Source organism: Felis catus, chromosome F1 (assembly GCF_018350175.1).
Source record: "Felis catus isolate Fca126 chromosome F1, F.catus_Fca126_mat1.0, whole genome shotgun sequence".
Lineage (NCBI taxonomy): Eukaryota > Metazoa > Chordata > Mammalia > Carnivora > Felidae > Felis > Felis catus.
This window is the reverse complement of record NC_058384.1, coordinates 52936444-52949829: the sequence shown is the minus strand read 5'-3', so window position 1 is coordinate 52949829 and position 13386 is coordinate 52936444. Positions and strand designations below refer to the sequence as shown.

Genomic DNA, 13386 nt, shown 5'->3' with positions numbered 1-13386 from the left:
ATTTAAATCTGAGAGTTCCCCAAAGTCGGAACATAAATGTATGTTTAAAAAATCCTCAGTCCCTTGATGAATTTATTTTAACACATCACCTCCTGCATTTCATTACATGGATTAGTCTTTAAAAATGGAGAACAGCTGGCCTTAGCCTGCTGTACAACATTCTCCCATATTCTTCTCCAGGCTAAATAACCCCAATTCCCTCAGCCTCTCGTCCTAAATCCTATTTTTGAACATTTAAATCACTCTGCTGATCAACCTGGCCCTCTTCAAATTTACTCACCTCTCTGTTATGCTAAGCAGTCATAATTCATTAACCAGTTTTCAATCAGTAATAAAGCAGCTGCCACTCACTGTGTTCCCTGCCGTGTAAGAAAGGGCACACAGAGCGGAACAGCCACTGACACCAAAGATGGAGTTGTTTCCAACCACTCTTTGGACCCACACATTGGTTTATATTCATATCTACCCAAATAAAGGTTTACAGATCCTGCACCATGTGCCAAGCCTGTGCGTCCCCTGCATCAGACTTGGGTTGGTACTTACAGTGGTTCTGGCGAAGGATGTAGAGTCTGTCCACTTGGTGCTTATATTCCACTGGGGGAGTCAAATAATAACTGAAATAAACTGTAATTGTTATGAAAAAATAAACTATTTGTGTCAAGAAGAAAAATAATTTAAAACTTTAAAGAAAGTTTATGCATAGGAAATGATAAGAACTCAAGTGTGGTTATTTCTTTTTATTGGTTGATAGGTAAAAGTTTAAATCTGGGCGCCTGGGTGGCTCAGTCGGTTGAGCATCTGACTCTTAATTTTGGTTCAGGTCATGATCTCGTGGTCTGTGGGATCTAGCCCCACGTGGGGTGCTGGGCTGTTCTGACAGCCTGCTTCGGATTCTCTCTCTCCTCTCTCTCTGCCCCTCCCGCTGCTCATGCTCTCTATCTCTCTCAAAAGAAACCTAAAAAAAGTTTGAATCTATAAAAATATAATAATGATGTCGATAAAGACATATTCGTAGAGTGTTCATAGGCTAAGTAATCATGCATTACATGAACCACTGTATATGCATTATCTCATTGAATCAACAGACATATTTTATAAAACAAATACTATTACTAGACCCGTTTCCTACTGCTAAGCCTGAGTGAGTCTCAAAGAGTTTGAGTTTCTACAGTTATCCAACAACTAAGCAGGAAGGCCTGGAAGCAAAATCAGGTCCTTCTAGAGCTTAATTTCTTTTTTTTTTTTTAATTTTTTTATTTTTGGGACAGAGAGAGACAGAGCATGAACGGGGGAGGGGCAGAGAGAGAGAGGGAGACACAGAATCGGAAACAGGCTCCAGGCTCTGAGCCATCAGCCCAGAGCCCGACACGGGGCTCGAACTCACGGACTGCGAGATAGTGACCTGGCTGAAGTCGGACGCTTAACCGACTGCGCCACCCAGGCGCCCCTAGAGCTTAATTTCTTAACCCCTGTAATGGTGTTGTTGGGGCAAGAATAGTGAGGGAAATTCTCTGCTTTTTTTCTGTAGCTCTGAGAAACAGGAATTATTAAAACAAAAGCTTTGTCCTTCTAAGATGAGGCTCACTCTTCCCAGAAGGGTATGTCATGACTGTCTTTTATTACTCAAGCATTTCTTTGGGGGCTTCACCCCATTATCTCTCTCCAAGTAGCTTTACAAAATATTCCTTCCGACTCTGATAGTTCTCTCCCTGATATTATGGAATCAGATTTTCTTGTTAGGGAGTTATATCAGTTCAGTGTCTTAATTTTTTTTTTCTTGCATATTCTGAGTTGCTATGGGCCATTTAACTGGGTGTTCTGCCTCTTAATCTGGTTGTTTCAGAATTAACCACACCAGGTGCAACAGCGGCTCAAGATCTTGGGGTCTGATAAGGTTGTCTATTTACTCAGGGCATATGAATCCCATAAGTAGACTCCCATGCTCTGGACGATAGAGAAAAAAAACATGGAGAAAAACCCATGCTTTCATGTCTGGATAGCCAAACCTCCTAGCTAGACCACACACAAACTAACAATGAAATTCTTCAAAGGTGTGAGTTTTTCTTAAGTGAGGAGACTATACCCTTAACCATATGATCTATTTAATTTCTTTACCATCACAGTATGTTTAAACAAAGCTTGTGCAAAGATATATGTTTAAAAGAATCACTCTGAGGTAGTTTATCCCCAGGATCATTGGTGGCTGTATTTAGATCATGGACAGTGGCACAGATGTCTTCAGGGTCAGGATCTACTATAAACCCCGATTCCCTGGTACCCCATTGAAGCTTATTGACTTCTCTTACCTTTCACTCTGAGCTCTCCTCTCTGCTAACTGTCTTTACCGTAGGAACTGCCCTTCCTATATCATTTCTTCTCCCATCCATTGCTATTGCTTCCCACCCACAGGACCTCCCCATCCACTCTTTCCCACAGGCACTGCAAGAGATGAGTTTCACGGGCAAGAAAAGCTGATACTCCTCTTTTACCTGGATGCCTTTCAGAGAAAACTCTCCCTTCTGGCTCTGCTCCTACTCCCAGTGATGCTGACCCTCTTTGGGTGCTTTGCATTTACAAATTGGGCCTGGCTTGTTGTGGATTAGTGACCCTTTTCTGGCTAAATTTATGATATTCTGCTTTCTTTCTGTAGGAGACAGAGTCAGGCTTATTATGTTGAAATAATATTTGCTGCTTAAAAGTTCTCGAAGAGAACCTTGAGCTCTTCAGGGGAAAGATACTGTATAAATCCAATAAAGAATGAATACATAAATAATAAGAGGCTGGTCAATGCTGAGTATAGTGAGAAGATTTTTCTTTTCTGCTACTGTGTAAGAGACACTATCAATTACAATTTTCAAAAGTGTGGCAGTCTTATTAGAAGCAAAATTATCAGATATCTCCCTTTTCTCTTGAGGATAAAAGAAGAAGAAATGGGTTTAAGTTGGAGTAGAAGGATTTGGGGCTAGATACAGTTTGTTTCTATGGGGCTATTACATTTAAGTAGATCTGGTCAGTATGTAGGATTCATTTAAAATGAATTAATGAAAATATGGGCCTGCAAATGATGCTGATCCTCCTTTCCACAAGCTTATTTCCATGCTGTGGGATATTGTTCATGTTCTGAATGACTCTTTTGATGAGGAAAGACAACTGTATTGAATTGAGTTTCATTCCCGACTCATGAGTTGAGGCAGCATTGGGTTCTAAGCATAGACTCGGGGCTCAGAAAAAACAGTCCATTTCAAAGCCTTTTTAACTTTGTGAGTTTGACAATTTATTTATCCTCTCAGAAACTCAGTTTTCTCGGGGTGTGTGGGTGGCTCAGTTGGTTGAGTTTCCGACTTTGGCTCAGGTCATGATCTCACTGTCCGTGAGTTCGAGCCCCACATCGGGCTCTTGCTGACAGCTCAGAGCCTGGAGACTGCTTCGGATTCTGTGTCTCCCTCTCTCTCTCTGCCCCTCCCCTGCTCATGCTTTCTCTCTCTCTCTCCCTCTCTCTTTCTCTCTCTCTCAAAAATAAAGATTAAAAAAATTAAAAAATAAACTCCGTTTTCTCAATTTGAACTTGGAGATGATACCTTCTAGCTATTAGGATTATCAAGCAATTTAAGTTTATTTACTTTATTTTATTTTATTTTTTTTGAGAGAGAGAGAGATAAGGGGGCAGAGAGAGAGAGAAAAAAAAATCCCAAGCAGACTCCATGCTGTCATCACAGAGTCCAACATGGGGCTCGATCCCATAAACTGTGAGATCATGACCTGAGCTGAAATCAAGAGTCGGATGCTTAACTGACTGAGCCACCCAGATGCCCCTGATTATCAAGCAGTTTAAAAGAGAATATATGCAAAGTGTCATACATAGTGATTAGCACATGTCAAGTCTGCAGTAACAGTGGGTCAAGTCAAACCTGTAGTCTCATTGGTCGGGTGTCTCTCAATCTCAGATAAGTTATTGAGAACAGGTATCACTTTTCCTTCCTAACTCTCTCCTTTCTCCTCCTCCCTTCTTCCTTTGCTCTGAAAAAAATTAATTGGCCATCCATTAGGTAATGGTCTATTAGGCACTTCAAACTGAGAAATCCATGGTCTGCTAAGAGGTTGGGACAAACATGTAAAGAAATGTTTCCAATAAACTGTTCATAAAATGGTATACTAATTGTCAAACAGGAAGAACTCCTAGCCCAAGGCATAGTAGAGGAACCGTGTGTGCTGGTATTATTGGAACTACAGCTCCTTAACATTTTTTCCTGTGGCTTAAATACGGGTGAAATATCAACAGACTTTCTCAGGACTCTTTTCTCAACAAGTCCTGAGAAACTCTGTTGATGTTTCACCCGTATTTAAGCTCTCTTCTTCCGTATTTTGATGTTGTGACTTCTAGGTTCACATTCTTCATTAGTCCAATTCCTAGCTGGATTTAGAACCAGTAAGAGGGAGATTTATGGTTAAGCATTTAGATTTTATCTAAAACATTTAAAAAATGATAATAAAGAGGAATAAAAGGCACAAATACACCAAAACAAAAGAATGGCACAGATTAGCTGACAAAAGAAGTCAACCTTCTAGGAACTATAAAGCAGAGGATGCATGGTAACTAATTAAACCACCAAGAGAAGCCCGACTGTTTTATAGGGGGTGGGGGCAACCCACAAATGAGCAGATTTCCCCTGCTGAAGTACAAAATTCCAGAAAGATTCTGAAACTCAAATGATCAGACACCTGAGCTGAAACTGGGGTTCATGGTATGTTTTTAAACTTTCCAGATTTCCCCTTCCAACTTCTCACAGTTCCCATTGGCAACAGACTGGATTTTTATTTTCTGGAAAGGGTGAAATTGTAGGGTTTCTTCACTTGGGGCATTGGACACTTGAGGGTGGGGGTGGGACTTGCTATTAAAAGCATAGGATTTTGTATGAGTTTACTCATATAATGAAACCCCATCTCACTGCTTTCCCCATCTTCATACCTTGCGTATGGACATCTTGATCTTCTTGTCCTCTGTCTTACCTCAACTTCCCAATCCAAGGAGACTGTAAAGCTTCTTTCCCCAAACAGAATACCTAGTTCCAAATGATGCTAAGGGTCCACCAAGATTAGTCATTTTCAACCTTGTCTGCATGTTAGAATCTCCCAGGGGGAGATTTTAAGTATTCTGAATCCTGTGTCTCACCTCCACTCAACCAAATCAAAATATCTGGGGATAGACTGAACTACCAGTACTAAAAAAAAAAAACATTTTTGTAAGTGCTTGTGAGTGGGGGAGGGACAGAGAGAGTGAGAGGATTCAAAGAAAGCTCCATGCTGTGTGCTCAGAGACAGGGGACACTCAGAGTTGGGGGAGGCTCAGAGCTGAGGGAGGCTCAGAGCTGGGGATGCTTGAACTCAGGAACCATGAGATCATGACCTGAGCTGAAATCAAGAGTCAGCCTCTTAACCAACTGAGCCACCCAGGTGCCCCTGAAATAGCATTCTTTTTTAAAATACCCCGCAGCCAAAGTTGGGAAGTATCGCCCCAGAGTGAGTCCCATCAGTCAACAAATCTGATTATTATATGCACCTGCCACTTTGTCTTGAAGGCTTCATTCCTTATCACTAAGCAGTTAAAGAAAAATTTAATGTGAAAGAAACAAAAACCAAAAAAAAAAAGACAACATGAATTTCCCCAAAACAACATAGAATGGAGCCAGACACTCCAAAAATCCATAATGAATTTTAAAAACAAAGATATTGCATATGTGAAAAACAGAACAAGTCATTACACAAGAGATAAAATGAGAGAACAAGATAGAACCTTAGAAATTAATACAATATTACCGCAGGGGGGAAAAATCAACTGAAGATTTGTAAAGCGAGTTGAAGCAGTTTGTTTCAAAGAGGAAAACTGGTTAAGAAGTAGCTCCACCACATAACCAGCTGTGCAAATTGTAGGCATCTAAACTATCTACCATCTTTCTTCCTCAGTTTCTTTATTTGTACAGTGAGATAATAGTAAGCATTCTGTATAGTATTCTTGTGAGGACTGAATGGGCTAACAAAAGCAACATGGTTAGAACAGTGTGGTATTTTTAATAAGAAGAAAAAAGAAAGAATAGAACACTAACTCATTCCTGATTGTTTCACATGCAACTGAAAAAATGTCCAGAGAATAAGCACAGAGGTCACAGAGGGCCAGAAACTATTAAGGAAATAACATGAAAGCATTCTCCAGAACTAAAGCTTTCACGTTGAAAGGGCTCACTGAATATCGACCTATGAAGTAGAGAAAAATAAAATGAAAACAGCACATCATTGTGAAATCTCTCCAGAAGACGAGGGGGAAAAAAGACAAGAGATTCTGAAACTTTTCAGAAGAGAAACACAGATTTACAAGGTTTTAGACTTTTTATTGTTAACCCTGGAAACTGAAAGACAAAGGACAATTATGCACAACTTAGAATTCTATACCCAACCAAATTACTACAATTTTGAGCATAGAATAAAGGCATTTAAAACACGAAATGAATAAAAAAAAAAATCTGCCTATCCTAGGAGTGCCCCATAGGCTGTGTTACAAGATGGGAAAATAAGATGAGAAACAGAGGGATCCAGAAAGCAAGGGATTGAACATATGGCAAAGAGAGTCATGACAAAGTGGAGATTCTTGAGAACGTGTCATTTCACACATATTGGGTATATCTGCCAAATATATTCATAGAAGTAGAATTACTGTATCAAAGGATATATGAATTTTACATATCGACATATTTCATCAAATTTGCCACCAGCAAATCCTGACTTACTGTCTGACAGGGTAATAGAGTACCCTACTTCACTTATAGCTTGTATTTATATTTTTCTTACTGTGAATGAGGTTAAGCATATTTTCACATTGTTGTGGCCATTTATGTTTCCTTTTCTGAAAAACATCTGTTCAAGTATATTGAACATTTAGTATTTTAATTCAGTCCAACTAATGTATCCTATAATGTACCAAGTATTAGGACAGCCGTGGAAACATTTACTTTGGAGGAGGGTTGGGATGGAATCAGTAAATATTGAAACCACTTAGCAGTAAATGACATAATAATGGCTATACAGAAGGTACTGTTTAGAACCATAGTAGTCTCCAATATTATATTGTAATTATTATGGCTCTGAAGTGATGTTACTTTATTTGAAGCAGTTAATTTTTATCTGGTTTATTTCCTTGTGCAAAAGTCTTCAGTTCATATCTGTTCTGAAATGTGTAAAGCTCACAGGAGTTAACATGCTGTAAGACAGCTCCCAGCCCTCGTGTCTCCAACCTCCTCACTCCACCTCCTCCTACACGCTGCTCAGCTCCAGCCACACTGAATGCTCATCTACTCCCCTCCCCACCTCCATGCACCAGATTGTGTCCCACCTTGGAACTTGTCTTCATGCTTCAAGCTCCAGCTCCCGTTTGTTGGAATGCCAGGTCTCTGCCTCAGTAGCCTCCTTATCTTGAAGACTGAGCACAGATTTCACATCTCCCAGCATGTTTCTTCTCTCTTCCAAAGTCAAAATTAGATAAACCTTCTACATAATAATTTCCTAATATAATGTGCTCCTGTCTCTTATGATTTACTTCTATACCATGGAGGTTAAAAGTACCGTCATGTAGTCAGATCCTGGGCTTGCCATTTGCTATATTTGAGTTCTGTATATTCTTTAGCAAGTGACATTTTCCTGAGAATCAGTTCCTTCATTTTTAAGTGAGGCTAATAATAATAATAATACCTACATTACAGGGTTGGAGGGAGTATAAAATATAGTATGGTACCCTTTGCCTGCACATAGTAAACATGTACGTGTTCAGTTCCACCTAGAACCAGGTCATGGGGCTTTTCCAGGACCCCTTTGGTGGTCCACTGCTCAGGTGTTAAGTGATTCATCCTCTTTTATTTATTTGTTGTTATTTATTTTGGGGGGTGGTATGATGGTGTTGGACCATTAAAAAGGAAAATCACAGCGTGCTGCTCAGCCAAACCTGGGGTCACTTACTGATAACTACTGATGACGGGGTCTCACCCAAGCAGCTACTGGAAGATAGTAGTTCCACAGCTCTTCTGCAGGTTTTGGCTTCCCCTCAGCTGCCAGGTGTTGAGTATGAATGTTGTTCCAAGATTGTTATGCTGACCATCCTCCTTTCCTTGTGGTCTCTCTTATCTCTGTCTGATTATGCTTCACACCTGCCTTCTTACTTGTGCCCATGTGGAGGCTGAAAGACTGTTGGAGGCCCAGACCCTTACTCTTCTGTGTTCTCTTTGCAGTCTGTTGAGGGGGTGTGATCTCTGTGATCCACTCCCCTTTTCACCTTTCATGTTTTATTCTCTGGAGTCTAGTTGGAAGATAACAAACAACAGTAACAACGACCTTCTTTCTATTGTTTCTTTCTCTTAGTAATTTTGATACAGCAATCTAAATTCTCTCTGTCACAGTGTGGATGGAAATGTCAGAGAAAGTATTAATATTTCAGAATAATGTGTCTTGCTATGCACACTCAGATTGCATATGATTTTAAATTTTATTTATCACAGATGGCTGCTTATTGGTCCATATCTTCCACCAGAACATAATCTACCTGAGGACAGTGACTGTATCGATGACATTCTGCTTTCTTATAGTCAGTGTCTGGCACTGTTGATTGAATGAAGATTCTGCCAAATACTCTAAATGACACTTGAAATAAGAATTTCGATACCTCACTGGCCTTAAAATTGTTTTGTTCACTTATGGTTATTTATCCCAAAAAACATTTAAGGGATGTAAGTTTACCGACCTCAACATACCTTTTTAAGTTAGCACGATTTTGATATAATTCTTTTCTCTCAATTTAAAAATTCAATTGCAACAGTTCCCGGGTTCAATATTGAATGTTTATGTTACAAAGTCCAATAACATGCACGTGGAATTTTATGCTCTCGGAGAGTGCTTCTTTATAATGTGCATAGAATTCACCTGGGGATCTTGTTAAAGAATAGATTTGATCCAATGGGCCTTAGATTCTATGTCCCTAAGAAGCTTTCAGGTCATGCTAATCCTTCTAGTTCATGGACTGTACTTTGAAAAGGACTTTGAAGGCTCTAGATAAAACAACAAACAAACGCCCTATGGAATATAGAAATAAAGCAAAATGATTACAGGTTCTATTATATGATGTCAGTATGTCATCAAAGAATAAAGGAAAAAAAAACCAGTAAAAATAGGAATCATAATGGCAAGTAAATAACATCACGAAGTGTCCAATAACATTTACCGAAACTACACAAATAATAATCACAACATAAACAGTCCGTCTCCCTCTTAGTGACTAGCAGTTGCAAAGTAACTTTACTTTTTGGTGACTGTTGAAATACCTGCTGATTTTGAATTTCATCAGATATTACAGTAAAATTTCAGCAGCCAGCTTACTTGCTAATGTAAGTGTTAACAAACGTCCATTTACCTTTTATAGAAATTCTACTATTACAAATGGCAATTATAAAATTATGGTGATGAAATATTAAGTCCTGAACAATCTGCTATTCTCTTAAATTATGAATCACTTACAGTTAAACTCCTGTATGGACTTATTCTTAATTGTACTAATGAGAAATAGCAATGTCTACAGTTTTTAGAACAGGATTTAATTTTTAGTTCCAGAGACAATTTCCACTTAAACCAGATCCTATTAAGAAAATTCAAAGTATCCAAAATCAGACACAAAAACATATTAGTTAATGCTTAAAGTACTCTATAAACAAGAAATAATTTTTGTTACACTGTGTCATGATTTTTGTGTGTCCTGTGCTTTGGTGAAAACTAGAATATGTTTGCTAAACAATAAGGTGGCATTTGTTTTGTATTGAGAAACAGCTACGGACGAACATCTGAACATTTTGCAGCTTAAAATTTGAATTAATTTAATAGGAATTAAGAAAACTTAAGAAGCTTAAATCTCATAGAAGTTGTTCAACAGATCAGGAAACAAATGTCTCCTCTCATGTAAAAAGATAATTTCCAATAATGTTTAATGACTTGAGTAAAAATTATACTGTGTTCTCCAGCTAGGAACCTGCTAAGTTTGTGGGCATACATGCTTGCTACTTGCCCTCCACATTTTCCACATCTGTGCCTTTTCACGGATTCCTGCCTCAACAAAGCAGGAGAAGATTTACTTGATTACATGTGTACTTGCCACTTGAGAGTGTGTGTGTGTGTGTGTGTGTGTGTGTGTGTGTGTGTGCGTGCACACACACACACACACACACACACACACACCCACACCCACATACTACCACCACCATTGAAAGGTTACTATTATAGATGCAAATTAATTGAATAAATTTGGGTCCAAAGAAGTAAGGCTTTAAGAAGATTATATCTATTGCTTCAAGTCCAGTAATTAACATTTTTTCTAAACAGTTTTATCAGTGGGGAAATTTGGGGCTACCTTTTACCATTTATATATTACTTTTTTTTTTATCTTGTTTGCTTACTACCACATTGAAGTGCACACTGTCCATTCGCAGGCTTTACTTTTCTGAAGGACTTCACTCATCCAGAATAGACTTGGAGACTTGAGGCTGAAGAATAATTATTCATTCTTTTTCAAGTCTTAGGACAGCCGAAACACAAGTCTTAATGTAAGTCATGTAATTTACTTGTTAGAAAGTCCCCTTGGGAGGGACATGGACATCATGGTAGTGTAAATCATTCCCTTTGACTCTCTCCTTCAGTTTACAGCCACTAGGACATCCATGAGCCAACAAATATTTCTCTGCATAGCCCACTAGGATGCCAGAATGATGCACACTTCTGTAGAGCTGAGTGCAGGTGGGTTGGACCTCATAGTGGTGGCGAATCTGGGGGATCAATGGCAGCATCCTGTGGAGCAGCAGCAGTGGTAACACGGATAGCCTCAGTGGTTCTAGGAGCAGTGGTGGCTCGCAGGACCCTGACAGTCTTGGTGCTCTTTGCAGCAGCCATGATGCCTGTGACCTTGGTGACCCCAACAGCAGCTGCTATGTCCCAGACCCCAATGACTGCATAGATCCTGGCGGCTGGTGCCAAAGACCCTGGCGGTTTCAGGAGCAGCTCCTGGGAAGATGCCCCCTCACCCCCACCCAGCAGCAGTGTTCATGCCTGGTGACCCTGCTGACTGATACTACAGAGGAAATTTTAAATATTTGTAAAAAATGCAAGAAAGCATGATCCTATACGTTGATAGACCTCAAAAATGCGTCTATAACAGCGGTTCTAAATAATAAACATGAGTCACAAAGACAGGTAAAATTAACTTCAGTATACTTGAAGAAGATAGAGTGGTGGGGGCACCTGGGTGGCTCAGTTGGTTAAGCATCTGACTCTTGATTTCAACTCAGGTCATGAACTCACAGGTTGGTGAGTTCAAGCCTTATGTTTGGCTTACACTGACAGTGTAGAGCCTGCTTGGGATTCTCTCTCCCCTTCTCTTTGCCCTCCACTGCTCTCTTTCTGTTTCTCAAAATAAATAAGTAAACTTTAAAAACATGAAAAAAGGAAGATCGAGTGATAACAATTTGGACTTAAAAACATGATTCAAATTATTTCAGGTATCAAAGATTGTATCATCTGGAACAAAGTTTCCCCTAGCAAAGTCAAACAAATAAAATGGCCTTGTGCTATTAGGACTATAGCATGAGAAAACCTATAGTTACATAGGCTACAGTGCTTAGGTGCCCACAGTCTGATGGGACTTGAGAAGAATAATAGCATGGCAACTACAACTATAAGTGTATACCAAATATGCTTTTATTATTGAGTAGGGAATAATCAAATAAGGTGGGAGTAAGGAAGACTTTATAGAGGAGAGATTATTAAACTGGGTCTGGAAGGAGTAATAGACACTCACCAGGGAAGAAAGGAATATAAAACATGGAGGTTTTAATAATAGTTTATATATATTTTCCCCATTGATTTCCTTTTTGCATCTAGTCAATTATCCATTACCCTAGGAATAATAAGGACTATTAAAGCAGAAGGAAGTAGAACAGAGATTATACCATAAATGGTAGTTCATGTATGTATACTACCCATCCAGACATCCATTCATCCATCCATCCACCCATTTATCATTGTGTCCCTACTTTGAAAGAGCGATTACTACTCCCAGGTGGATTGGGTTGGTGTTGTTCAGGTGGATAGTGGGGAGTAAAAGCTGATAAGGCACACTGCTGGAGAAAGCTGGAACGTAACCATTATGATGAGTCAAGATCTGAAAGTAACAGGTGAAGGATTCTGTAAATACAAAGATACTGATTGCTTTCATTCCATCCCATATGCTGCATATGGTCTGCATGCTTGTGTTGCCCCACAGATTCTTATGTTGGAACCCAATGCCCAACGTGATGGATTTAGGAATTGGGGTCTTTGGGAGGTGCTTTTGTCATGAGAGTAGAGTCCTCATGGATGAGATTGGTGCTCTTATAAAAGAGACCCCACAGAGATACCTTCCCCCTTCCACCACGTGAGGACACAGCAAGAAGTCAGCAGTCTGCAGCCACAAAGCGGGTCTCCACTGGAGCCTGACCATTCTGGCGCCCTGATTTCAGATTTTTCAGGCTATAGAACTGTGAGACATTGTTTTGTTTTGTTTTGTTTTTAAGCCACCCAGTCTATGGTATTTTGTTATAGCAGCTTGGACAAATTGAGGCACCACACTACTGCCGTTCACACAATAGCTAAGTCAGCACCTGCAGCTTATCAGTAATGAGAGCTGAGAGTCTTCATTGACTTTCTTTTGCCTTCATGGGAGGTTTTCCTGTGATACCCACTGGTCATTTTCTTCGCAATTTTTTCCCATTGTATTCTGAGGCTTTGCCAAATCGCAACTGAAAGAAAACCCCTTTTCTGAGAGATCCAGACCATTTGCTAATCCCCCTAGACTAGAAAATTGGGCTCCCATCAACCTAGAAGTGAGGGTGGCAGTCTAAATAGGAAAACTCCCAGCAACCATACGGTGTAAAATTTCTGTAAAATTTAACAAAAATATCAAGAAGTCTTCAGTGCCCACCTTCTCCCATCATCCCTTTAGTGGATATTTCTCTGGGCTCCCATAATAATTTTTGTATGACCCTACTGAAAATTTATCACTTTCTGTCATTTCTGTTGATTTATATGTTTGAATTTCTCCCAAATACCAAATTCTTTGCAGAAAAGCATGTTTTACCTAACTTTGGATCCTTAGAGACTAGCATCTGGGCATTAGGTTGACTTTAAATACATAAACATTGAATAACAAAGGCATGGAGAGAGGATGCCATGTGTGAAGGCAGGAACGGAGCGACATAGCATGACAGAGCCACAGAACAGTAATATGGGCATTTGCAGGAAAGGAGGTTTTGATAGGACAATAGTGAGAAATAA

At 39.6% G+C, this 13386-nt stretch overlaps 1 long non-coding RNA gene across 3 annotated transcripts in view; it reads left to right on the top strand.

Moving 5' to 3' along the window:
- The window catches only part of LOC109495741, a 64989-nt gene that overhangs the window by 13610 nt on the left and 37993 nt on the right, over positions 1–13386 (top strand). For all 3 annotated transcript variants that reach the window (XR_006591656.1, XR_002151389.3, XR_006591655.1), the window contains 2 exons: positions 10512–10625; positions 10719–10815. This is a non-coding gene — a long non-coding RNA (uncharacterized LOC109495741). The remainder of the gene's footprint in view (positions 1–10511; positions 10626–10718; positions 10816–13386) is intronic.